Source organism: Drosophila pseudoobscura, chromosome 4 (genome assembly GCF_009870125.1).
Source record: "Drosophila pseudoobscura strain MV-25-SWS-2005 chromosome 4, UCI_Dpse_MV25, whole genome shotgun sequence".
Classification (NCBI taxonomy): Eukaryota; Metazoa; Arthropoda; class Insecta; order Diptera; family Drosophilidae; genus Drosophila; species Drosophila pseudoobscura.
The window spans coordinates 15582997-15609825 of NC_046681.1; the positions used below are offsets into that span (position 1 = coordinate 15582997).

General features: G+C 39.4%; 1 protein-coding gene and 1 long non-coding RNA gene across 13 annotated transcripts in view; one reads left to right on the forward strand and one right to left on the reverse strand.

Annotated features, from left to right (window-relative positions):
* Nucleotides 1-26829, forward strand: part of Lar (tyrosine-protein phosphatase Lar) — a 153646-nt gene that overhangs the window by 3866 nt on the left and 122951 nt on the right. For all 12 annotated transcript variants that reach the window (XM_015181500.2, XM_015181507.2, XM_015181504.2 and 9 more), the window contains exon 2: nucleotides 18169-18248. The gene's annotated coding sequence lies outside the window, so the exon portion shown is untranslated. The remainder of the gene's footprint in view (nucleotides 1-18168; nucleotides 18249-26829) is intronic.
* On the reverse strand, nucleotides 17908-25207 carry LOC26533312 (uncharacterized). The gene is made up of 3 exons (XR_001451494.2): nucleotides 24388-25207; nucleotides 22784-22920; nucleotides 17908-18071 (listed from the first exon to the last, which is right to left on the reverse strand). It is a non-coding gene; the product is annotated as an uncharacterized lncRNA (long non-coding RNA).

Here is a 26829-nt window from a genome sequence, read left to right on the forward strand (position 1 = left end):
CACATTATTGTTGTAGTTTTGGTTTTTTAGGTGTGATTAGATAAATTTCTTAAATATATATATATAAAGCTATAGGAAAAACGCAAGAGTTTTCTGATTACCGATAGCCAGAGCATGGCTGTCTATATTCATAAATTTCCTTGAAAGAAAATCCCCCTCTAGATGAAATCCGATTTATATTGTTTCTAGAGCTTGCTCTAAAATATTTTACACTCATTTTTGCCTGGAAATATATTTGAAATTGTAGAATATCGCCCTTTTAAGCACTTTATTTGGCAAAAAACCATCATTTAATCATCCGACATTGTTTGTTATGACTTCATGATTATATAAAACATTTAGTATATTTTTTTTTAGCAGCAGTCTTTATCTCCCCCGAAAAACCTTTATTTTATCTACACTTGTATCTTATTTTATTGCACGACACCTTGTTATCTAACGCATAAAACTTTTTCAAGTAGTTTTTTTATCAGCACTAAGTCGTCTTAAATCTGGGGAGGGGGGGAAAGTTCTGCTTCCCGGTCCCAAAACCCAATGCCCAATGCCTTGTGGTAGTCCCTGCTGTGACCCATAAAAATCAAAGAAGAAAACCCTTGCCGCCCATTCCATTCCGTTCCATAACTTTGGACGTTAGTCAATTCCATTTGCTATCTATTCGCCTCAATCACTGGCTTTCTTGGCCTTTGAACAGCCAGTCAGCCAGTCGGCCAGTCGGCCAGCCATCGCCTACGCATCGCATCGCTAGCCCCCAAAATGTAATCCACTTGACATATGGGATACTTAAGAGCCTTGGCCCATCGCCCTCGCCCTCGCATTGGGATGGGGCTTTGGCTTTAGCTTTGGTCAACTTTGTGTCACAACTGTCGTCGGGTATTTCGAAGTCTCAGGGAAGTAGTGCTTCTTGCAGTTTGTTTACTTCACTTTAGTGCCGGTTTTCGATGCCATTAAATACTGTCATGAATGGCGTAGAAATAATATTTTTGGATATGCTAGAGCAAGGGAAAAAGCAAATTTTAATGAAATTTGAATTGAATGAATTATGCCAAGGGAGATTTTTTGTATCGGTGTCTTTTGGGCTTTTATTTGGGCTATTTAAATATATCTATAGGTATTTCTGTCTGATTTCTGTATGGAGTGAAGTTGATTGCTTGTGATGTAAATTCTTTATGGGCTGAAGATGGCTCCTGCCTGCATGGTTCCGCCACGTCACCCTGAAAACCCTATAAAAACAGAGCAGCTGGCAGTGGAATAAAGTCTCCCACTCTACTAAAAGTGCTCAGATGTTTATTATTTTTTCTTATTCTATTTTTTTATATTTTATTTTCTTTATTATATTATTTAATATCTACCGCTGCATCTGTTTTCAACTATTCTAGTGTCAGATCTTTCAAATTTTACCAGTCCTCGATTTTACACCAATTTTACAAACATTTTACATACATTTTACTTACATGTTACATACATTTTACACGGGCTAGTTTCTGAGCTTTTGCCGGTTTCCTTAGAGAGAGAATTATTCTCTTGCCTTGCCATAAAAATAAAAGCTTTTTGGAGACTTGTTTGAATGAGTTCTTTTTGTGGTGACATATGAAAAGCCATTTGGTATAAAGTGTTATATGTATTACACTTTAATGATGGTAACTTGGGAAATATAACGCATTGTCCTAGACATCTAGGACTCTACTATTTACTCTATCCCTGAACTCTGGTTATATTTTCTGTCTGTGTTTCTGATTTTTAATGCAATTTGTAATACATTTGTTCGCTTTAAATCAGAAACATGTTTATAACAGTTTATATTCCCTTTAATGGCGGCTTTTTTAGAGCTGTCTTGATTGAAAACGCCAATAACTGGCGCCAAATCAGAACCCAAATTCTAGGAGCAAAATTTACAATTTTAATTTTTAGGAATATATAAAAAAATAAGAAAAAAATTATTAAAAGAATTCTGTTATTGTTTGCATCTGTTCCAAATCTGTAGTGCAAAGAAGGAAAAGGCGGAGAAAGGACGTAATTGTTTTGCTCCTGGCTCCTCATCCTCGTGACGTTTATATTATCAAAACGGCACAACCGAAAATCAATTACGAGGGTTTAATTTATGTTTTTGACTGGCGTTGGTCTTGTTTATGAATCTTTTGAACTTATATATTTCCGCACTCTTTTCTATAATTATGGAGCTGTAAAAACTCTTATACAAAGTGAAATGTTTGATACATGAAAGCATTATACATATTATAGCATCAAGAATTTATATAAGCCTGAAATGTTGTTATCCTTTGCCATAGCGCACCCTCATTTTCCTTTGCCATAAATAGGCATTCCCCTTTGGAAAATTGTCATATTCCTTTGCCATAAAGCACCCCTTCGAGAGCTGTTTGGAAAGTACTCAATATTCTACCCCAAAGGTTCACTAGAGTGACTATTTTGCTAGCCCTATTCTTTCCCAAGCCATAAAACACACCCCTTCGAGAGCTGCTTGGAAAGTTGCTCAATTTCCTACCCCTAAATATTCACTAGAGTGAGCATTTTCCCTGATATAAAACCACCCCTAACATTGGAAAATGAATTGAGTTTGAGTTTTGGATTTTTGGTACATCAAATGAGTGGTTCTCTCTGTAAAACGAGTGGCGCGTAGATTTCCACTCGTTCGAGCTGTTTTCCACGCCTTCGAATGATTTTGCACTCCTACGAATGGTCTCACAACCGTCTCACTCCTTTGCCAACCTAATGAATGAGTGATTCCCACAATTCAACCATCCCAAGAGATCCTCCTCCTCGTTTGCCTTGCATTCCGAGTGGCACGCATATAAATTGCACGTTATTATCCCCGGTGCAAGTGCAACAACTGCCTTGCCTTGCCATGCCCACACTCTGCCACATTGGACAGACATCTCGCCGTATATCCCTTGACGGTCACAGTTTTGTGCAAAAAAAGTTTTTTGCATTTCCCCACTAAGCACAGGAGAGAAAAAAAAGTGAGAGATGCGAAATAAGCTGCAGGAGGAGCAAAAAAAAGCAATGCTTTTACTTTAATTAAATGCGTGCGTGTTGGGCCAAGTCCCAATTTAGATTTTCCTCTGACTTTGTTTTTTCTATCCCCCAGATGTACCAGTACCAGTACCTCCCCTCCTCCTCCCCCCGCGGAGGTTGTATCTTCTCTTGCAGTTCTTTGATTAACGGCAGGCGCTTTGGAGGAGCCTCCCCCTGCCACTCCCTCCTCCCCCCTCCGTCCAACGATTCTTTAGCTACTTTTATGCTGATTGAGTGGGGGCTTATCTGCATTCTGGCACGAGTCATGGGAGTCGCGCTTCGTCCCCGCACAGGAGGTAAGCCCTCACGAGTTGTAACATAACTCATCCGTTGGTCGTTTATGTCAATTGTAAGCAAATCAGCGCCAAGGCATTAAATCCATAAAAAAATGGGACACCACCAACAAATGAAACGAAACAGAAGGGAAAAACCGCACCGAAAACTCCGAGACAAATGTTGTTATTAAAATTGGGCATAAAAAAACGCATATAGCATATGGAATATGATATCAAGGGTATGGTTCCGCGAGGGTCGTCACAGAAGTCTATAAAATCGAAAGAAGAAGCGACAAAGGAGTGGCAAGGGACGGCCAGAGCAGAGTACAGAAGATCTGCACAAGAAATCTTAGTTTCAAAGAGAAAAAAATACCCCGGAACATATTTGCAATGATCTTGCAACCGAGGGGCGCTGCTGGATGACGGAAGTGGCAGGAAAATGTGGAGATACGGCTGAAATCAATTAGGAGTGAGGATTAGGAGTAATAAATCGAATGTTTGAAAGTGAAAAATGGACCAGATAATGATGGCTGTTCTCTTTCTACCGAGGGGCGTTGCTGGATGCCGCGTGACATGTTTAAAGTGCAGGAAAATATAGAAATTCAGAAGTAATCCGACATCCCAAAGAGACACAATACTAGGGGATAGATATATAAAGATCTCTCAACAGATGGGCGCTGCTGGAAGACACGTGAGACCTGTAAAGTGCAGGAGAAATCGTAAGAACCAAAAAATAGAAGCAAACATATGATTATGGCTGATCTCCCTCAACCGAGAGGCACTGCTGTATATCGCGTGGACGCAAAATTTGTTACCAACAAAAGTTGTTTCATAAATTCTACCATTTTCTTCTGCTCGACAATGTTTTGGCCTCACAATGCAGCCCCAAAAGAGAATATGACATGCCCCGAATAAAATGCAATATTTGATGGCAAACCCTCGCATGCTGATGACCGGACAAACGTGGCGGCATCCTTTAAGCAATAAAATATCCAAGCTAAAAGCCCTTCAAAATGACAGAGAGAGAGAGAGTTGTTTGTTGCTGCTGCTTCCAGAGAGGGAGAGAGAGAGCGGCAAGTGGCTATAAATTTGAAGTATTAAAACAGATATCGAATGGGATTATTTTTAATATATGACCGACAAAACTGCAGCGCCTGTGCGCCAGTGGCAGAGACAACAAGCGGAGTGCCAGTGCCAGTGCCAGTGAAAGGCTTTCCGCATTGATGCTGGCGGGGGATTTCAGGAGCCCCAGAAGTTGCGGCAAGCCAAAGGCTGCCCTGCCCTGCCCTGCGCTGCCTGCCTTCCATGCTGCAATTAGCCTGCTGCACGAGAGGCAGGGAGTACACCCTCATATCCTTATCCCTAGTCAAGTGTTGCTACAAATTGCCATCAGCAGCAGCAGCAGCAGCAGGAGCCGCATCCTCTCGTTCTTCAGCTCTAGGAGCACCCGCCCTGCCTTTCCGCATTAGCATTGCCAAGTCCCTGTCCCGCTCTCCCGCTCTCTGGAAGCATCGCATCACACAGCTGGCGTTTTCCGCTGCGTAATCCTTTTATTAATCCTCGTGGCTTGGTCTAAAATCCTTTACACTGCTGTTGGCACTTTTGCAAATCATGACAAAAAAAAAAAAAGAAAAGGAAACCGCAAGCTTAAGAAAAAGTCTGTAATACAAGGCTGAAAGCCTAAGGGTTTCGACTTTATTAATGCGCAGGAAAAAGAGTTTTGAATTATGGTGCCAGAAAGCGGCAGGAGATCTAACTAGAGGTTCTACTGCTTATCTATAACTCGGGCAAACCTTTTCTTAAACTAAACCAAATCCAGAACGGATTCTTGTGTCTCTTTATAACAAAATTTCCACAAAATTTGTTGATAGGAAGGATATTTCTATGGGATTCTACCTCAGATGTTGTATTGCCCATTTATAATTAGATTTCGATTACGTTGTGCCTCTGGAAATTATATTATAGAGGTCCTTTGAAGTTCAAGACCTATTTTCTGTGGCTAATGGGTTTTAAACCATCTATAAGGAATTTAAACAACTTCCTTGGTTAGTTGTGGAGTGGCGGGAAATATTTTGTAAACGTCCTCACGATATTTACTTGATCTACCATCGCTTTAGGGCGCACATCTTTCTTTTTAAGGCAAAAACTGTGTGACTATTGTTTTCTGTATTCTTGGCATCATAAAAAGGGAATTTCCCTACCATGAAGCTGTAGAAAAAATCATTAGAAAGATATAATTATGCAAAGCAAATCATTCCATAAGTTTACCATACAAAAAACGTTTTTGTCGAGGCACACGTGGCTTCAAGGAGTCCGAAAGAGGCTTCTGGCTGTTGCTTTTAGGAAAAATATTTCTTGGAAAAAGACAAACTTTTTCTGTAATTAGGAAATTCATTTATTTATCAAGGACTCCTCTCCAAGGCCCAGTCTACCCCGGTGATACCCTGTGTGATTTTCTAGACAAGATAATAAGTAGCAAACATACGCAAAAAACTGTCTGTTCGCCGGTTGTACAATATCTTTGGCCCCCAGTGGCTCCCAGGGAGAAATTTGTTGCAATGTTTAGCGTAGATTAAAAATTAATTGGCCAAAAGGATGGCGGGGTGCCATCCTCTGGTGGCAGGGGGCTCTCATTTGGTCTGTCTGTCTGCGATCTCTGGAATATTTATGCGGCACCGTGTAATTTGTGTTGATTATTTCACTTTTTGTTTATTCGTCGAGTTTCGTGTGGAGGAGCAGCGAGTAGCGAGCAGAGAGCAGCTGTGGGAGTGCTAAAAAGTATTACGCATTTCTTGGCGTATGGTTTTTTAATAAAGCGAATTAATCAAGACCTCTCTCTGGGTCTGGGTCCTGCAGTGGGGCGTGTAGTCACTTTTTCCAAGCATCCACCATCGACCATCCACCATCGACCATCCACCATCGACCATCCTTCATCGTACATCCTACATCCTGGGGTTCCCGGACCAGAGCTATGGGAGTGGCGCAGCGGGCGAGAAAGCCCGCGCTCAACATTAAAAATTCAAAATGCACTTAACGAAGCATAGCGCGTAAACCGATAGCCAAGAAAGGCTAGGAGGAGGGAAGTGCGGGCGGGATAGGGCTAAAAAGGGGCAGGGAAACGGAGGAAATGTAGGAGCAGCAGCCACCAGAAGCACCAGGAAAGGGTGTTGTCCGTGGAAAACCTTTTTCGTTTTTTTTCTTTCGTTGTTGTTGCTGTTGTTGTTGCCTTTAATGCTATTGGCAGAAGATGCTACGTGAGCAGCTTTTGCTTTCAGGGGCATCCCGATTTATGCGGCGCCTGCGATTAGCTCTGAGGAAAGTATAAACCGGAATAATCGCAGAAAAGGGTTCGATTTTTGTATAATTAAAAGACGAACCCGAATACTTGGGAATATTTAAAGATTTCTAGGGTAAAGTCTGGAAGAAATTAGGAACGCTTTCAAAAATTGAAAAAATGTATAGCAAATTTATAGAAAAATAATAGAAAAGCCTTTTTCCAATGAAAAAAAGGATTTTAAGATTTATAGAATGTTTTAAAGATAGAAATCCATATTACTTTCAGAAAATTATGAAAAAGGTGGAAGCCTAGAAGAAGCCTTTAAAGCCCAGAAGTTGTTTAATTAATGGTTTTAATGTTGTTTCGGTTTTAAATCTAGTATTCTATTTTTCAATCAATATTTTGTAGGAAAATATTGTAAAAAATACTTGAAAATCGTATATAAAACATACAAAATATATTAAAAGGCTACAGATGATGGCCCTGGCAAGAGTTCATTTTAAGATCATTAAAAATAGTTATAAATAAATTGATCCCTATTTCGATTCATGTAAAAGACAGATCGAAGGACGAACCACTTCCCGTAGAAATGTCTGGGCATTCGATAAGTCCATCACTTGTCTATCATCACCTTCTGTCGTTCCGATTTTTTGCGTCTGCTGTTTTGTCAAAAATATTGTAAAATCTTTTTTGTGAGTTGGTGGCACTTTATCAACATTAGCGTTACTTGTTTTTCCCATCCCTTTCGCCCGCCCAACGTTGCGGCTCCTGGTGGTGCCTCCGCTGCTCCTTCCACTGATGTTATTTTTTCGTGCTGCTGCCTTTTTCACGCACCACGCACCCTGGGAAACGGGCATCAGAGGCCAGCCATCAGCCATCAGGCAACCGGCAACAGGGTTTCAGTGTTCGGTGCACGGTGCACGGTGTACGCCGGTTCGGGTTGGGAAAAAGTTAATTCAATTAGCTTGACTTTGCCACTTAAGCTTTGCCTTTTAATAATAAGCAGACGGTTAAGTACTTTGCCAGGCAACAGGACAGGCCGAAGAGAGAAAGAGAGAGAGCCGGAGAGTCAGAGAAAGAGAGAGCAGCTGTGGGGGGTTGTGTTTAAATTAAAATTGCGAAAAATATAACCAAGCATTAATACCCTTCGATATTTCGACTGAAAGATTTGGTCCAAGAAAGGCTCTAAAAATTAGGAGAACTCTCTATATGAAAGGAAACCACTCCTAAGAAAGATTTATGTGATCTTAATGGAATCTAAAGTAGATTTGAAGGGTATTTTGGGGAAATATCAAAGAAATGGTATTTATATAAGAAGAAAAGATCTCGCAATATAATTCAAACTGATGCAATTCTGTTCCAAAAAACAGAGCCTTTACTTTTCTTTATATCAAAATTAATTGCCTTAAAATTATGTAGATGCTGTAGCATATAACTAGCATCCAAAATATACCATCGGTAGTCAAAATGCGTAAAGATTTAATTGGATAAATAATAATAATAAATAAATAAACAAAGGAATATAATCCACAAAGAACGAATAGGTTAATAATTTAGCAAACATTTTCCACAGTTTGTTGTTGAATTTCTTGAATTTTGTGCCTAAAGAATCAAAACTTAAGCAAATAATCGAAAACTTTTTACCGACTAATCGGTCACCAATTAAGTGTTAAGGTCATAAATCATTAGGCAAAAAGAACACGGAGCATGAGGCACCTCCACTGCAATCCACTCCACCACTGAAGTGTATGTTAAATGTCAATAAAAGGAAACGAACGGCCGTCGGACCTCCTGCTGTGGATAAATGTCAGAGTCAACATTGCGTATGCGTAATAAATGTCATTAGGAGGATGAGTGTGTGTGTGTGTGTGTTTATGTGGCATACGGGTGCGATGGTGTGAGGGGGTGGGGGTGGGTTCAACATTTGCTTGTGCAATTGCACAGAAACATAAATCAAATAAACAACTCAATTGAAATGCTAGAAGGCCCCGCTGCCACTAATTTCATAATTATATTGTCAAAGACATTAGTGGGGATGTCCATCCTGCCGGGAAGAGAGGACATATGCATGCATTGTCCTGTGGAGCTGCCGCAGCAGGAGGAAAGCCCAAAGAGCACTCTCTCTCTGCTCTCTGCTATCGCCTTTTGGTCACGTTTCAACCTTTTGCCTAATGAGTAAATCGTAAACTAATTGCAAGATAATTAATTTTAATTATTTGTGTATTTTACTTCTAATTTCTGCCCCACTCCCCCCTCTACGTAGCCCCCACACAACGACATAATCAGGCAAAGAACCCGCGTCTCCAGCCGAAAAAACGGAACAGAGGGAACCATTAAAAGCACATTAGCTTGTTAAGCGATCCCCTTTATCCTTTCACCGCGTAGGCACTGGACCTCCCTGCCACACGTGCAACATGTTTCTCTGCTCTCTGTTTGTAGTCTTTGTTGTTGCCACTGCCTGCCCCTGCCCGCTTTGGTGTTCCCTGTTCATACATCATTATCATTAAAGCGTTAAATTGTTTTGTTGTCTTAGAGCGATGATGTATAATGTATGAATTGTTCAGAGAAGGGAGAGAGGCAGATAACATACAGAGAAGGGAATACAGAATAGGGAGAAAGCGAGAATATAGAGTGGGGAATAGAGATGGATAGAGACAGGTCCTGTGAAACACTGTGGACTACCTCCAAAAAGCACTCCGAGTGCCGTCTGTCTGAGGCACGTTTAAACACGAATTTCCCCCATTTACAGAGTTTTGATTGCCGATGGGCCGCCAATAATAATTGCTGGGATTAGTTAGTCGATTCGATTGTATCGCTCCTGACCGTAATAGAGTGTCTGGGGACTTGAAGGACAGCCAGATGATGGCTGTCCGATAAGTATACGAGTATTTGTAGAGGCCGGAGAGAGTGAGAGACAGTGGGGTGTGAGACCTCCATGAGTGTGGGATAATTATGATGAGCAGTACAGAAAATACAAAGGAATTGCCTAAAACTCGATTAGGAAATTATGAAAAAGGAAAAGAAAGAAATTCATTTAAGGAGAAAGTTTCGTATGAACAAAAATCAATCAACTAACGAAATTCCCTGGAATATTCAATCAACTAAGGGAAGGTCAGGATGTTTCGATTAAATTTAGGCAAAAAATATATACACAGTCGTAGATAAATCATTTATTTATCTCTCAGCTTTTCTTCTGCTAAAAACTAACTGCAGTGAAAGCTTTTTTGTTGAACAGCTTCGACCTATACCTTGGGAGGTCATCTCATTTTTTTTTTGACAGATAAGTATTCGCTTTTGGGCGGAAGTTTTGCTCTTTTGGATGGACAGAAATTTAGTCGCAACCTTTTATTATTATTAAACTCATCTTTCCAGTTTAAACTAAAACTTGCATTTCGGATAGAGAAGCGAAAGGCAGTTGGTGGAAACAAACATTAAGGATTTAATCTATTTTACTAGAAAATTGAAAATTTTTTTGTTTTCGTGATATTTTCTGTTTTTGGCTTAACTTTTTTTAGTTTATTTATATTTTTTTTTTATTTCTTCCGCTGCAAGCTTTTTTTTTGGTTTTTTATTATTGTATTTGCTGGAAATCACTTCAATTGAAACCAAATTTTCTAGATATTGGAATTTTTTTTAAATTTTATATTTTTATATATTGGAAAGTTTTGTTTTTTCATATATAGGTATTTGTTTTAATTGTAATTTTATTTTTTTTAATTTAAATTTTTTACATTTTTTTTAGTTTTTATTTTGCCTAATTGCTACTAAGAGAGGTATAGAAAATGATATTATAATTCCTAATCCCTTAAATACCCCATTTTCCACATATTTACATCTACATACGTATGTATATTCTTCAGGTATGACCTTCAATCATCATTATTGCCAGCTCTTAAACATATAGAGTTTGTTGTTTCTTTTTTTGTTGTTGTTATAGCCATAAACACTTCGACAGTTTTCCCCCAAACCATGGAAGAGTTTTCCCTCTACTACAGAGCTCCCCCCATTCCATTTACCCCATCATTCACTCAATTTCACTCATACAGCAACAGAAAAGGCAACCCCAAGGTTAAGGCAGAAATTAAGCCAAAAAAAAAAACACAAATAAAACCAACAACAACTTTCTTCATGTTACATTTGTAATTTTTCTTGTCATTTCGTTTTGGGTGGGGGAATTGGGGGTGGGGGGGACTGAAACTTTTACTCGTAGTATTCCTTGTACGAATGTAGTATATATCTGCCATACTTTGTACATGTCATGATTAAATATTCATGATTTCAGTCACAAGAAGGCAGAAGGAAAGCGGCAGTTGTCGAAGGAAGCCAGGAAGGACGAAAGAGCGAGAGTGGAAGGCACATCTTCATACACGCAGAAAAGTATGCTACATTTTTATGGCTACCCTCCCAAGAAAGAAAGAAGAAATGTTTTTGGTATTAGTTTATTTACCGTTACACGCTCAGTTTCTCCAGAAAATTGTGAGCTGCAGGAGATAGAGTCTCATTTGGCACTGCCATTAATGTAGCCGCTAAGTGGCAATGTCATGCTAGGCAGGCAGGCAGGTCTCCCTCTCTCTCTCTCCTTTCTGCACCCATCATCATCATCAGAAGGCAGGGGGCACATCTTCACCCTTGAAAAAATACCACAAGCCCAAAGATACCCCGGGCCAAAAAGGGTGCGTACTGTCGGAGGGGGAGAGGCAGTCGGGTGTGGGGCAGCGGTCTATGCATATTTCATAAGCAATTACTAAGCACAAGACCCCACAGCGAAAGCATCGCGCTTTGGCGGCTTTCAGTCATTTTGCCATTGAGTTGCCACCAAAATAGGAAAAAAAAACAGCCGATGAAAACAAGAAAATAGGCTGGCATTTTGGGTGACCAAAAGTGTAGATACCCTAAAGAAAGATACTTCTGCGGGAAGATATCAGATTTGGCTTGAGAAAGGTACAAATAGGCAGGAATCATTAGTCTTTGAGGCCCAAAACTTTCGTCTATCGTTTCTTTCGTGATTTTTTTGTTTACTGATGCGATTTCAATATATTTTGGCTATGGGAAGTGCAAAAAAGAAAGGAATGTTAGCTGTCAAAAGCCGAAATGTTTAGGTACTCTAAAAAGCTATCGTTTTAGGGGAAGATATAGCAAATATATCTTCGAATATGATTTATTTTGATTGAAGGATTAATTAATTATTAATAAGGCAATGATAGCCTTTCAAGGCGTAAAAACTTGCAGAAATCAAAGGTTAATCTCTTCTGAATTTTAAGAAATATAAGCTCTTTCAAACATCTTCTTCGAATAGTAGTACTCCGCTTTTTCTAGAGGGTATTCTTGAATTAAATGGCCACTCGACTGACGACTCAATTGTGGGAAAATGACGAAACAAAAAAACAAAGGCCAAGAAGTGCTCAAAAGTAGGCAACATAATTTATGATTAGATTTTATGACATCAGAAACCACACACCCATACTCCCCCCTGCCAACGCCCCCACGCAGAGATGCCCACCCACCGCCTTTCGCATTGTTTCTTCCCATTTCCGCAAAGACTCCCCAGCCCGGCCCTTGTTTTGTTGTGTTTTTTTTTGTTTTATTCATTGCTTCCTATTATTTTGTTATTAAATTACAAGCAATTGCTTTTGACTTTGCGGATGTGTGTGCGTGTGTGTGTGTGTGGAGCGTGTGTGGAGCTCAAAGTTCAAAGAGAGTGAACAAATCCCCATTAAAAGTTGATTTTTTGTTTGATTAAATTTGCCATGTCATCAGCCTTGATGATGATTTTTTGATTAAACCGAAAAAAAAAATAATTATGATATTTTCGGTGGCTTTTGATTACAAATATGAGAAATGCAATTAATTTAAGTATTTAAAATGAATATTTATAGCTGAAAACACAACAAATCTTTCTTAAACACTTAATATTTGATCTAGATTTCCATAGTCCCGTAATGATTTCTCTGTAATTAAATCCTCTAAGTCTTAAGATTTCCCTGTCATATGCTCACACGCATTTAGGCCCTAGCCAGGGCCTGCACGCATTATAGTCGACTAAAGGATGTTATCAAACAGGAGGCTCTCCCGAAACACATTGCCAAATTGCGAGTTGATTATCTACCCGTAGCCGGGGAGCCGTGTCGTCGTGCCGTCTGTCGTCTTGGCCAAACAAAAGGCAACAATTATCTTAATGCCAGGTGCAAGAAATTAATGTGCTGTAAGCACATTTCAGCACAATATAACTAACGAACATTGGGACTATGACTACGACTATGACTATGGCTTTGACTACGGGGTATAACGATGTCATCGCACTTAATCTTCGATAAAGGAAGCAGCCCCCAGAACCGCCCAGACAGAACCCCCTGGAATGGAAACAGAAAGGTATACAACAGGACAAATCGCTGTCCCAAGAATGCCTCAAACCCTCAAAGATAAGGTTCTGCTTCTCCCCCATTTATAAGAACTTCTTTCGGGCAGTGTCCTTCCTTTCTCTCTTCGTTTGTTGTCGCTGTCTCTTGTGTTGCTTCTGTTGTCTCTGTTGTTCTATCTCCGGGTGTCTCTTCTGTTGTCTCTGCGTGTCATCTATTTGTATTTTTATGTTCCTTTCTGTCAACGAAATAATTGAGAAACTTTTGGGGCTGTGCCTATGTGGTCCTTGGTCCTCTGAGGTGGCAGGACAGGTGGCTAGTTGTTGACATCTCAAGTGAAAGAAGGGTAACTGCTAAGGGGGATAAGCGGAAGCGTTTTAATGCTCTAGACAAAGTAGAGAGACATATTGGTAGGAGACTGGCATAACGATTAGTTATTTTAAAAGAAAGGAAGACAGAAAATTAATAATCTACGAGGGGACAAGACCCCTTCCCCCGGCAAAATATAATAGAGAGAATATTTAAAAACCTTAAAGTAGGTAGATGTTTTATATTTTTTATAGTATTTAAAAAATAATGAATTCTTTCAAATAAAATGCATAAAAAAATTATAAAATTTCTTTATCTTTACCAATAAAAGCTCAAAAATAATACAGAAAAAAAAATTATTAAAAAAAACTATAAAATATAATAAAAATAATATAAAAAAATATATATTTAAAAAATATTATATCAAAAATATAACATACAAAAATAATAATGTGGGAAAAGTAATAGATACAAAAAATAAAAATCTTTAAACAATTTTAAAAAGAGAACATAAGAAAAAATTATATAATAATATTATTTAAAAAAGTAGAAGTAGAAAAAACCAACTAACTGAAATAAATAAATTTTTCTGAACAAAGAACTTTTTTGACACGTAAAAAACAGCGTAGATCATCCGCTCAGCTAATTTCTGGTCGCACCACCACAAAAGTTTTACAACATTTAAGCTCGGGCTGGGATAGCAATATTTCGCAGCATTTTTTATGGCCAAAACGCCTGCATACTTGTAGGCCTTATCCCTTTCCAATGCATTGAGCCGCAACAGGATTCTTGGGGGGACTTTTACGAGCTTACCAGCGACGTCCACCTGTTCGGCATACACAAATAAGGAGGAAGCAGTTCCGACTACAAATATCGAATATTTTTTGGGTGCGTGGGAGAACCAATTTCCCCAGGTATAGCAGCAGCACTTACTGCTTCCTATTTTTGGTAATATGACCATTTTATGGCTCACGCATGTGGCAAGCGGCGGCAGCGCCGGGAGGGGGGGTGCGGGGTGGGAGGTGCCAAAGCTAAACACGTACTCCGGACTACGGACTACGGACTACAACTAGGAGGCAGAGCAGATGAAATATGTTTCACACAACGCCGACACCTGGTTTTTTTCTTGCCTTTTTTGTTGTTTTTAATGAAACAATCTCGGCAAATATGATATTTTGTATGCAAACATGCAAAATATGCTGAGGAAACCCAACGAGAAAGAAAAGCAATGGCAGCCAGGCAGTAGAAAGCGCACTCGTCATAAAAAGAAATACGGTAGAGGCCCCATGCTGAGCCTCCGCGGCTCTACCCTCTCTCTCTCTCTCTCTCTCTCTCTCTATGGGTACATCATTATGGGGGAGGAGTGAGGGGATGAAGGTTACCTTACATCTTACGTCAACAGATAAATAAACAAATATTTGCGTTGACAATAAGGGGGGTGCGCCAAGGCGCCTGAATTAACGTGTACCTTGAAGGTGTTCCAGAAAACGGAATCTACATATGTGGAAATTAAGGAGATTTATAGAGAAATAGACAATGCCAGGTGTTCAAAAAGCCAAAGGCTACATTTTTTGTTTGTTTATTAATCGAATCGCAGCTAGATTCTGCAACGTAGTAGATTAGATCATACTTTCTCAAAATTGTTGGAAATCTCACTGAAATGGCTACCCAGAACACCCCCAAATGGGCCTCCAAAAAAGCGGCCTTCAAGTGAACACTTGGCAAAATATTCGGCACTCCAAACTCATTCCAAAGTCAAGAGATTCCCGCTTTTAATACATCAGCGCCTTTTGTCGGCTGCATTTGAAATGAGAGGCCCAGAGAGAACCCTTTGATATATCCGTGCATATTTTTGTTATATATTAATGGGATAACGCACCCTCTGAAAGGAATGTCAGGGCTCTCTATCAATTTTTGAGGATATTGTATATCAATAATTCAATATTTATTTTCACTTTTTGTCACAATTTTCCTGCCGTAACGAGGAAATTTAATCTTTTTCTCCACCTGCTTTGGCATTCCGCTTTCCACTTCCTTGTGTCACGACCCCTCCTCAGATATACGCCGAATATATATGTTTTTTTTTTCTGTTTCTCCGTTGACGAAAGATCCGAAAACGAAAACCCAATTAGTTGAGGGATGACGACATTGATGGCTGAAATTTGACATCACACACACAGAGAGAGAGAGAGCAAGAGAGAGGGAGAGCGCAGAAGGAAGGAAGGAAGGAATGAAAAGGGACATCGTCGGAGGAGGAGACCAATTGATGATTGCACTCGAAAATGTATTTATAAGAATTGGAAAATAATATCATACCCACTCCTAGGGTTTCCCCATAATCAAATCAAAGAAATATTGAAAACTTCCCTTGAAATATATATATTTTTTTTAGTTATTAGAGTACTATGTGGTTTTTGTTTTTGATTGTCAGCCGCTGCAGGGGGATGCCATACACGTTTACGTTGAGACCAGTTGACAGGACAACAAAAGGACTTTGGAAAAAGATAAAAGACTAGGATTGTGGGTGGTTTTTCTAGGGGCTGTTGTAGGTCTGCATATAATGAGGTGCTTGTTAGGTGCTCCCACAGATCATATTAAGTTTCATTTTGATTATGATTTTTTTTTAGGGATATGATTACTGTTTTTTGTGAGGCAAACAATAGACAGGGGCATAGTATTTTAGAAGATATTTGATAAGTTTTAAAGGGAATTTACCAGGGAGCCAGCTTTGGTTTAGGGGGTACTGGTACTTCCTATCATATGGAACAATTCTCTAATTAAAATTCTTTATAAACCACTAGAAAGTATCATTTCGAAATGTCCACTAGAACTAAAGGACTCTCTTACCCCTTCAACCATACATTTCTGTATATATTTCTCTTGTGTGACTATCTGTCGAATATTCTTGTGGCGCCTCCTTCTCCTTGTCCCCTGCTACTAATTACAATTTTGTGTGCTGGAATATTTCTCAGGCTTTTCCTTTGGTCATTTGCACACTTTACACGACTGCCCGTCTTGTAGTCCCCATGGACGTACAGCTGGACATTTGTCCTGCAGCCATATCATGGGCTCCCAAACTCCTGCCCGAAAGCGCTCTTCGCTCTCCCCCCCTCTCTGCAGCAACAGAGCTGTCAACAAATTAACTGTGACGCTTTGTGGGGACGGGGGGTCCGTAGAGTGGAGCCTACAGTGAGAGATATCCACAGTGTGGGGGCTAGAGTGAGAGAGATATCCCCAGAATGTGGGCTTAGAGGGAGACAGATATTCATAGAGTGGGGCCCTGGGTTGAGCCTTGGTGGGTACGACATGCCTCGCATGTTTTGTTGCCTAGTTTTGGCCGGACCGGGCCATATGGGTCGTAAATTCCCACCCACACACATGCACCCAAGGGCCCTGGCAGCTGCCTTTTGCCCCACAAATATTGAACAATTAGCTCCGCTCATGCCACACATTTTCGGGTGATTTAAATTTTTGTCCAACCTCCATTACTCTCCTGGTATCTCTCGAGGCATTTCATACACTGTGAAGAATTTTGGGCCTTGAAGTCCATTAAAAAGGTTACAGATTTCGGTTGGTATTCCAAAAGGCGAAAGGTTTTTGCAGTTTTAAAAATGGGGGGAGAAAATCTTTGGAGAAATACTGAAAAAAGTATTCGATTTTTTTAAAAATATTTTTCTTAATATATATTTTTTTTTATTATTTTTTTATTACTATTTTTGTTTCCGTTTTTATTATTATGGTTTTTTTTCTTTATTAGTATTATCTTTTATCTTTATTACTATTATTATTATTATTTTTTTTTGGTAAATTACGAAATTTTTTCAATGCGCTCACACTTACACTCCTTCTCTCTGATTCGATCTGTCTCTCCCAGAGTGGCTTAGCGCTTAAGCGGCAGTTTTCACGCTCGCCCCGTACTCAAATAGACCTCTCATCTCTCTTTCTCTCCACAAAACTCTATCCCAGTGCTAAGAAATTCTACATTTTCCTCGAATTTATTGAAAATATATCAAAACCGTCGCCTCCTCAAACATCTTTCAAGAGCAAGCAAAATTCGAGGGCTCTTGGCAGAAAGTTTTCTTTTGGTTTTCTTTTTTTTTTCCTGGCTCCAGAATTGCCTAGCCTTATAAACGATGTATACTTTTTTTGTATAAATAATTCTGGTACGTGCGGTAATGATGCCGACACGTGACAAGGCGACAAGACAGAGAAACAGACGACAGCGCCGCTGAAACGAGATATATATTTTCGGGGGAGATATTTATGATGGCAGTCGGCGGTGAAGGTGTATAAATTTGCATGAGCGACTGCCGCAAAAAGAAAAGAAAAGAAGCTGCTGTGTGGTGCCCCCATATGTGTGTGGCAAGGTGGGGCTGGCAGGAGCCAAAGCACTGCATAAGCAAATAAACAAACAATACATAAATTGTTGGAGATCCCAGCACGAAATTAAGGTGGGAGCTCCTTATGCGGGGCACGTTTCCCCAAGCTTTTCCTTTGGTTTTCTTTGACTCCCGCCTTGACATTGGGGCTTTGATAACAATAATAATCATAATAATAAGAGGCATATAATAACAATCATTTTCTGCACCAAAAATGGTATGCACATTCCTTCCGTCCAGGTCCTGGCCCGCATCTCACATTAAAAAACACACGACTTCGATGTATTTTTTTATAGACTGTATATTTTATTTTTCTTTGTTTTTTCTTTCTGTAAAATTGGTTTATTTATGGCAATATTTTATATTTATCATCACAATATTTTGATAGGCCACACCTCATCGGTCGTATCATCGTTTCATCATCGTTTCGCGGGGGGGCAGAAAACTGTGAAGATAAAGCATGAAGAATATTTATAAAATTAGTCCAAAATGTTTATATACTCTTAAATAACACACATATATCTTTTATCTATTCTTTATAGCCGATGTCATTAAACCATAAACTGTTGTAGAACCAAGAGAGAAGCGCACAAGAAGCCACACTATGGAGATGTTACAAAACGTGAGTAAATGTGCAAATTTAAGTTTGTACTTGATTAAAATATTTAAAGAACTCTTGAGAATTTTAATAAAACATCAGAGATATGCAGTAATTGTTTAAGAAATCAAACAAAGCCAGCTGAAACGTTCGGAGTCATGGTACTACTATAATAACAAGCATTTGGGTTTATTTCATTTAAAGGCCAGGTGTTCAATGAGCCAAAAGACACTTGCTTTGTTTATACTGGCTTTAATAATGATCCGATTGCAACGTGCTTTGGAAATCTAATAGATATGATTCTGCTCTATGATTATATGCTAAAAGAGGTATCAAATCTTATACCAGAAAAAAAGTTGGTGAAGGAAATTATTGAAAATAAACTGTGTATTACAAGCTTTTTAATCAATTTGTACAGATTTTACTACTGATTTTTAAGTATATTTTCCATAAACCTTGCAATATTTCCACACTAAAAGACTGATGGACTACCACTATAGTTTCCTTACAACAATTACTAAAAATATATATGAAAATATTGTACAAAATGATACGCGATCTATCAAGTCTAGTAAATTATTATAAAAAATTCTATCCTATTACAGTGCCTCTGTCCAGTCGGTTTATCCATTTATTTACTCCCTTAAACATACATCTTAAACATAGATCTTCTTTGTGTCGGAGGTTCTTACAAATTATATAATTTTCGCACTTTGGGAAGTATTGTAATTATGATTTAATCTTCGCTTCGCTTTACACTGTCTCCGAATTGGATCTGAAATTGTGTTTGTCAAATTGCAAATCTCTTGAATGGAAGACAGCGACCCATTTCAGTAATAATTTGTGGCTCAAAAGCGTGGGGTGTGTGGGGTGTGATGGCGGGGGGTCTCCTTTGCAATCTCTTGCTATCGAGAGAGTAAACATTATAGCCTGCCCATCGTGCCAGCGTGCCATCTTTCAATCTGCTCATTTGTCAGTTTGTGCCTGCCTGCCTCCTGCCTGTCGTATCCGGTCAACAACTTCACATGGAGTCCCTTTTTTGTGTGAGTAGGTGTGTGTGTTTTTTTTCCTTTCCTGCTCTCCTGTGTGCTCGTGTATGTGTGTGTTTGTGTGTTGTCCCTCTTTACTCGATTATCAATCTACGTGCCAATGCAAGATTGAGAAAGCTTTTCAAGTGTCTAGACATTCGTTTGGGGAAAACTATGGGAAATGCGAGGCAAACAGTGCTCTACAGATATTTGTCTTTCACTCAGAGAGGGAGATCCTGCCGTCGCTCCTAAAATGGGGATCTATCTTTCCCTCCCGAAAAGGGGAATGAGTTTGAAGCTTAATTACTGGCCTTTTGGGTCAAAAGGGGTGGAGGGCACGGGCACGGCCACCCCCAAAAATCGAACTGATTTGCTTTTGTACCAGCAGGACCAGGGACCAGGGACCAGGCTCCAGACTCCAGACCTCTCGTTTAATGCAATATTCCCCATAAAGAAGAAGCCTTTTTCGAATTCATTTCCCAGCGTATGAGTTTCGTCTGTGTGTGCGTCTCTGTTGAATCGAATGCGGGTCCTTTTCATATAACTTTGTGAACCGGACAGCAGGCATATCCTTGTCATACAATCCCACACACACCCACTCACACCCGCACACACAAAGGCAACAAATTAAACTGTTCCTCTATTTGCAAATGAATTGTGCGTGGCGTAATTTCGCCAGGAAACTTTCTTAAGCAAAAAGGATATGTGATATGGTATGGGATGCCAATAGATGGAGAACCCACACACACACACACACACACACACGTTTCACGTCCTTTACGCTTGAAATAAAATAAGTAGCATAATACTCGTACAAGAAAAACTGCTAACGAAATTGAAATGAAAGAAAAGGATTCTCTCTCTCCAGGAAGAAAACTTTGCTGCCTGCTGCCGGCCGCCTGCTTTTGTATCTCTCTTGATCTCTCTCTCGCTCTGTGTGTGGAAAGTTTTTTTGTAAGGGGCCCAGGATGCAGGATGCCTTGGTCCTTTCTGGCATTTCATACGCTCAATTGCTGGTGGTTAGCCAGGGCCGGCTGCGTGCTCTGGTCGACAGTCAATTGAAAATGAAATTGGTAAAAGTTAGCACACACAAAACTGAACAGAAAACCTCTTCTGTCCCTTCTCAACGTGCGGTGCGGGAGGGGGATTTTGTGCGTGGGGCATCTCAAAAGAGTTGCCTCAGGAGGAAGCAGCAACAACAACAGCAGCAGGACGCAGCAGGACGTACGGGTGTACGTGCGGACAAGCATGCATAATGAGTAGCTCTGTGGGGAGTGGAAGTCCTTTTGCTCGCTGGTGTCTGGTGTCTCTACTGTCGCTCTCCCCGCTGAATGCGGGTTACCTTTGCAAATTAATACTAAAGAGACGCGTAAAAGTATGCAACACCAAATAGCAAACAGGCTACGTGCCTGCTCCTCCAGCATGTCCCTGCATGTTTGTGCAAGGACTCTCGCGTCCGTCTTTCTTTTTTCCTGATGCTCCCACTGCCGCTGCCCCTGCTGCTGTCCTTGCTGTTGCTGCTGTACCACTGTGTCCATAGAGTCCTCTTGTTATACCCTGACCCTGAAAGGGGTGCCTCTGACTATGCTTTACACATGTGTCTAGTATTTTTGTTGGTATTTTCAATGATTTTATCTGGTATTTTACTCGTATTTTTGAGGTTCTTTCTTTCTTGGTAGAGGTCTGTTTATTTCTAGTCGTTTTATTATCTACTATAATCTAATATTTTTTCTGGTAGTTTTTCTAGTATTTTTCTGTAAATTTTCTATTATTTTTCTGATAATTCCTTTGGTATTTGGTATTTTTCTAGTAATTTGTGTAGTATTTTGTCTGGTATAATATTTTTTCAGTTCAATTTAATATGAATTTTTTGTGATAAGTTTTCTGATAATTCTTCCCGTATTTTAAGATTTTTTGGTAGTGTCTGGTGAATTTTCCTATGCTTTCCTAGTCCCCAGATTGGAATGGGGTCGTAAAACAGGTTCTTGGAACAAAAAATACCCACTGAAATATGTTATAACTAGTATTTCTACATAAACTATCCCAATATTAATGAAATTTATATACCATACATATGTATCTTTTTATTGATGAAAGGTATTTATGGAAAAACTTTCTCATTCCTAAAGATAATTCAACTATTCTTGATATGGGCGTTTCTCTCAAAGGTAATCAAAATCAGACTCTTTAACGATTTACAGAAATAAAATATTTAACCCAATATCACAATTTTTCTGCATAAAAATACACTTTTAAGAGCATTCGAGCCTCGCTCTCTAGCACTATCATTTATTCCCCTGATTTTATGAATACCTTTTTCGCACTGTATTTTTACTCTTTGATCATAAAAAAAAATGTGAAAGGAAAGTTGCAATGTTTGGCAAATGTTTTATCAGTGGGACACGTTTTGTTGTTGGAACTTTTTATAGATTCCATTTTGAGTGCATTTGCTTGTTGCGTTGACTACGCACAAATTTCAGCTCAGTTCTGTTCTCTTTCCCTTTTTTATCCCTTTGGTATTTTTTACGATTTATCCGGCGAACAGCAGGCACACACACACACATACACTCACACGCGTGCAGAGAAGTCTATAGGGTTGACAGGGTGAGGATGGGGGGGGGGGGACCCCTTTGTGACAGATTGTTGAAGCTTAAGTTTGGTAGAGTAGAGATTTAAGTGTTTTGTTGTCAGGAGAAGGATTAACAGGGATATGCTGCTCATACTAGTAGGTGTGGGATAATGGAGGGGAGCAACAGGGGAAGAACAAAGTTTGTTTTTATGCTCACACTACTGCAACAGATTATTGAAAGAAGTTAAGAGTTAAGATGGTTTTTGCCAGCGGGTTTTATTTGGCCGCTGAAGAAAAAAAAGCAGCTGAACAATTGCGGAGAACAATATGGTCAAAAAGTGGCTTATTATGGCCTTAAATTTGTGGCTGTGTTAAATATACAAATAATTTTAATGAAACTTGGGAAAGCATTTCCTTTTAGTCTCGAAAAACATGCGTAAATATTAGACGTTATGAGAGAAAAATATCTTAGGTTTCAAACATCATGAAACTCCAACACTAAATGTACTTTGGTGGTATTATGATTTTCAGTATATGTCTGTTAATACTTGAAGTTTTTCGGGTAATCTTTTTTTAAGTATTTCTCGGGTAATTCTTCTAGTATTTTTCTGGTAAGGCTTAGGGTATTTTCTGGTTATTCTTCTAGTATTTTCTGGTTATTCTTCTAGTATTTTCTGGTAATTATTCGAGTATATTACGGTATTTTATAATATTTGTTTGTTATTTTTAAGTATTTTTGCCAGATTTGTTTCTGTTGGTAATAATGCATAAAATTCTTTCTTGATATGCAAATCAGTCAAAGAACAGATGCCTCATTCAATATGTGTGCCGTTCAGACACTTCAATTCGTTGGTCGGTCATAAAAGAAGTAGAAAATCATAGTCATTGCATCTCCAACTCCGTAATATATATATATATATACCTTAAATATTTATCATAAATACAAAAAAAAATCTACTCACTCATCCATGGAAAAAGTCACACGGCATGTCACAAATCACACGAAATGCCACAAGAAAAGATGATACTTCAGCAATCTTTGTAACTTGATTTTTAAAAGAACCATTTCATCCAGAATTTCCAATTTTTAGGCGTACATCTAAAAGAGAAAAGAGGGTTTAGTTTAGTATATGTATTACATATGCACCAATTAATGAATGAATTAATGGAAATTTTAACGTAAAATATTCTCTCACTCAATTCTCCTTAATTTTCCCCGTAAATTTGTCATTAATTAAACAGGAAAATGCATTTTCAATTCGATTTGAAACATGAGTATTGCATTACAATTCCCAATTGGTTTTTTCTGTACCATTTCTGTGGTGAAATTGATGTCAAAGCTAATGCTGTTTGCTCTTCCATTTGCCTAATTTTATCATTTTGTTTGCAATTGATATTGGAATAATTCTTTCTCCCTCATTTTTTTCCCTGGCATTGCCATTTGCATTTGGCAAAAACTTTTTTTGAGCTAAAATACAAATGGAATTGTACTTTTTGTCGGTCTCTTTCCCCGGCAATTTTTTTTGTTTCTGCAAAATTCCAGGGAAATGGTTTTTGATAATATGTAGATTTTATTTGCCTGAATTTTAGTTTCAGGCTTTTTCTGTATTTCTGCTTTCTGTTGGTTTTTTCCAGCACAAAAAGGTATTGCTGTGATTTGAATAGGATATGATTATAAATATTTATAATATGCATTTGAAGATGGTTTTTTTTTCTTAAATGGAAAAATATTTGTGGAGGAAAGAATGTTATAAATGGAATGCCTTTAACAAGCAGGTAGTGGTTTCAATTGATTGAAAGATAAATAAATATTACTTTGGAATCAAAGGAAATAATAAAAAAAACATATGCCCGAAAATATTTGCCTGATATGGTTTCTCCTTTGGCGAATTTCAATATTGAGGATAATGTAGAATATATTGAATTTTGATATTCCTATGAATTTGGAAAATCTATGTTTTTTTTCCCCAGTTTATAATATTGTCCTTAAAATTTTTCCTTTAAATACTTTCCCTAGTTCATAGAATTTTCTTACAATGTACGCGAAAAGTTTAATTTCCATGTTTTTCCTAACATTAGTTTCAGGTTGATGAGATTTGGAGATTATCTCTTCAATACTTGAAAAGATTACGAATGTGCCTAAAATTTGTGTATTAAATTCGTTTATTGCGTTCATTTTTCTGCGTTACAAATTTTATGTCATTTTATCACATTAATCAATGTGTGATTTTTATCACTTAGGAGGTTTTTCCTTTTAGGCTTCTCCTCCTCTCCTGCTCCTCTCCCTAATTGCATTTATGGTGTTGTAAGAGAATTTTATGAACTCTCTGTACTGTTTTTTTGTTTTTTTGTTTGGGGGCTACATTATTAGCAGACACTGTACACACACACACAAAAGAAATCGCACATAAAAATTTATTATGCCACGCCTACAGCCACTCGCGGACGAACAACTCCCCCGCAATTTTCGCATTTCGCATTAAAGCCGCATAAAAATAAATAAAAATGTGGCGCGAAAAGCAAAAGGAAATTTCCATGGAATATTTGGGAGGGAATATATACTCACATGAGCAACAACTGCAGTGGGGTTTCCCTTTCTCCTTGTTTTCCTCTTCTTTTCTTTTTGTTTTTTGTTTTTGGATGAGTTTTTCCCACGGCGACTGTGTCGTTTACATATCGTTTCCTCTGCCATTTTGCTTCCTCTTTTCGGGATGGTTCCACGTTTCGCTGTCTAAACGATTTACGACACTTTTCCCAACTGCTTCACGCACACATTTGCACACATATTGTTTGTTTGTCTCTCTCTCTGTGTGTGTGTGTGGGTGTATCTGGGTGTTATTAGCACACAGATACTGTTGGAGAGATACTGTTAAAGCAGCACAAAAATGCCGCACACGTTCGTTTTTATTATGTTAAATGTCTCCTGGGGGCACCAGCACAGCACAGGACAGCACAGGACACGACAGGACTCGACTCGACTTGAAGCAGGAACCAGTAGCCAACATCAACAGCAACTTGTTTCCATCTGGTTTTCCCTCCTTTTGGTTTTCCTCCCGTTTTCATCGTTTGGTTTTCCTCGTTTTTGTCGCTTGGCTTTTGTCAACTGTCACTGTGGCCTGTCACATTTCACATTCACTTAGACGACATTCGGATTATAAGCAGCGCGCCAAAAAGTATGCTCCCCCACACAGAAATTAGCACAATCTGCTGCTGGACACAATTCTCGTGCTCGTGCTCTTGCTCTTGCTCCTGCTCGTCCTGCTTTTGGGGGCTTTCTCGGTGTTTGCTCAGTGGCCTTCTTTCAGCCGCTTTCAGGTTACGGTACGCCGCTCCACTCGCGACTGACGACGGGCCAAGGCATCGCTCGGTGGAAAGTCCATGGCCGGGCTATAGGGATTTCGTGTAATCATTTCTCACCTTCACACGAGAGACACGAATGGCAGAAACGACAGAGAACGAGCGTGGGCGACCGAACGGCAGGCCGAGAGCTTCGTTTCGGCAAAAGCTCAGACTTCGGCGTGGGCGATTTGTGCTCTGGCTGCTCTCTTTTTAGTCGCCTTACCTTTGGGATTGCTATTACGGTAACTCACTTTTGAGTTTGAGTGCGTTTCGGCTTCAGGCTTTGTATTGCGGGATTTCTATTACAGTGGTGCGTTTCTCTTTGAGTGGAAATCCTTTTAGGTTTCTGCTTGTGGGTTTACTACTCTTATGTTTATTTTTGAGTGAGTGGATTTAGCTGGTGCTGCTTATGATTCTGTTCGCTCTTTAGAGTGAGCTCCGAAATGGTTCTGGCTTCAGTCCGAGCTCTTTTTTGAGTGTGCGGATTTAGTGGGAGCTATTTCTACTCTGTTGGTTCTTTCGAGTGAGGCCCAACGAGCTCTTCTTGCATGAGTCGTTTCAGCTAACGGAATTTCCACTCTGCTTAAGCGCTCTCTTTTGAAAGACTTTAGGACTAGGAGGCTTTGAGTGTTGTTCCTTTAGGAGCCTTCTGTTAACTCTCTTTGAGTGAGCCGTCCTACTCTAGTAGCCCTCTTTGAGTGGGGCTGCCTTCTCATCCTTTAATGCAGTCCTAAGCCGTTCCACTCTAACAGTATGATGGACCTTATTTGGGTAATTTTGGTAGCTCTGAAATAGTTCTTGGCTCTTTAAACTTTACATAGGGCCTGGCACTTAAAGAGTAACTTTTGAGCTGCATTTTACTTGAGCTGCATTCTACAGTTTGCTCATTGAGCTGCAGCTTGCATTATGCACTCGGGAGTGGATTCTCTCACAGACAAATTCGAGTCTCAAAAGCAGGTTACACATGTGCTCCATGCTCTTAGATGTTTTCGAGTGGTTTCTCATTCACGAAGCATTCGAGTGATATTTTTGTTCTCTTACCAAATCGCCCTCTGGAGTGACTTCGTTTGAGTTTCGAAAGTCTACTCTCATCACTCAGTGGGCATCGTTTTTATGCTCTTTCCTGCAGCTTCGGCTGTCGTTAGCTTTCCCGATGATGTGCGCTCTTCTGCTGCTCGGTGGAAAATTCACCTCACACACGAACGAGTCGAGTCTCCTACGTTCGGGGGCTCGGGAAAAGCACGACACACAGACGCACACACTGGACTCGCGGAAAAGACGAGCACGAGCACGGGGGCCATGCTCTAGAGCCTTGGCCAATCGTAAAAGTTTTCCACGGTATTTAGTACAATTTCGGGATTTGGCAGGATGTAACGAGCGGTGTAAGGAAACAGAGAGCGCGCGTATCCTAACCATCCTATCCGTGTGCGATAATTAAGCAACAACACAAATACATAACCGCTACAACAACCAACAAAAAAAATATATATGTAAAATCGAAGAAAAATCTGTAAAAAATATATAACAAAAGTGAATCGAAAATTATATAAAATATTAAGAAGAAAAATGGAAATGCCCGAACCGGCAAAAAGTGTTTTCTGACCAGAAATTAGCCCCTCGCCCAGAAGTAAACCCCCCGCGCAGAAATTGTCAAAGTCGGCTTCGGCTT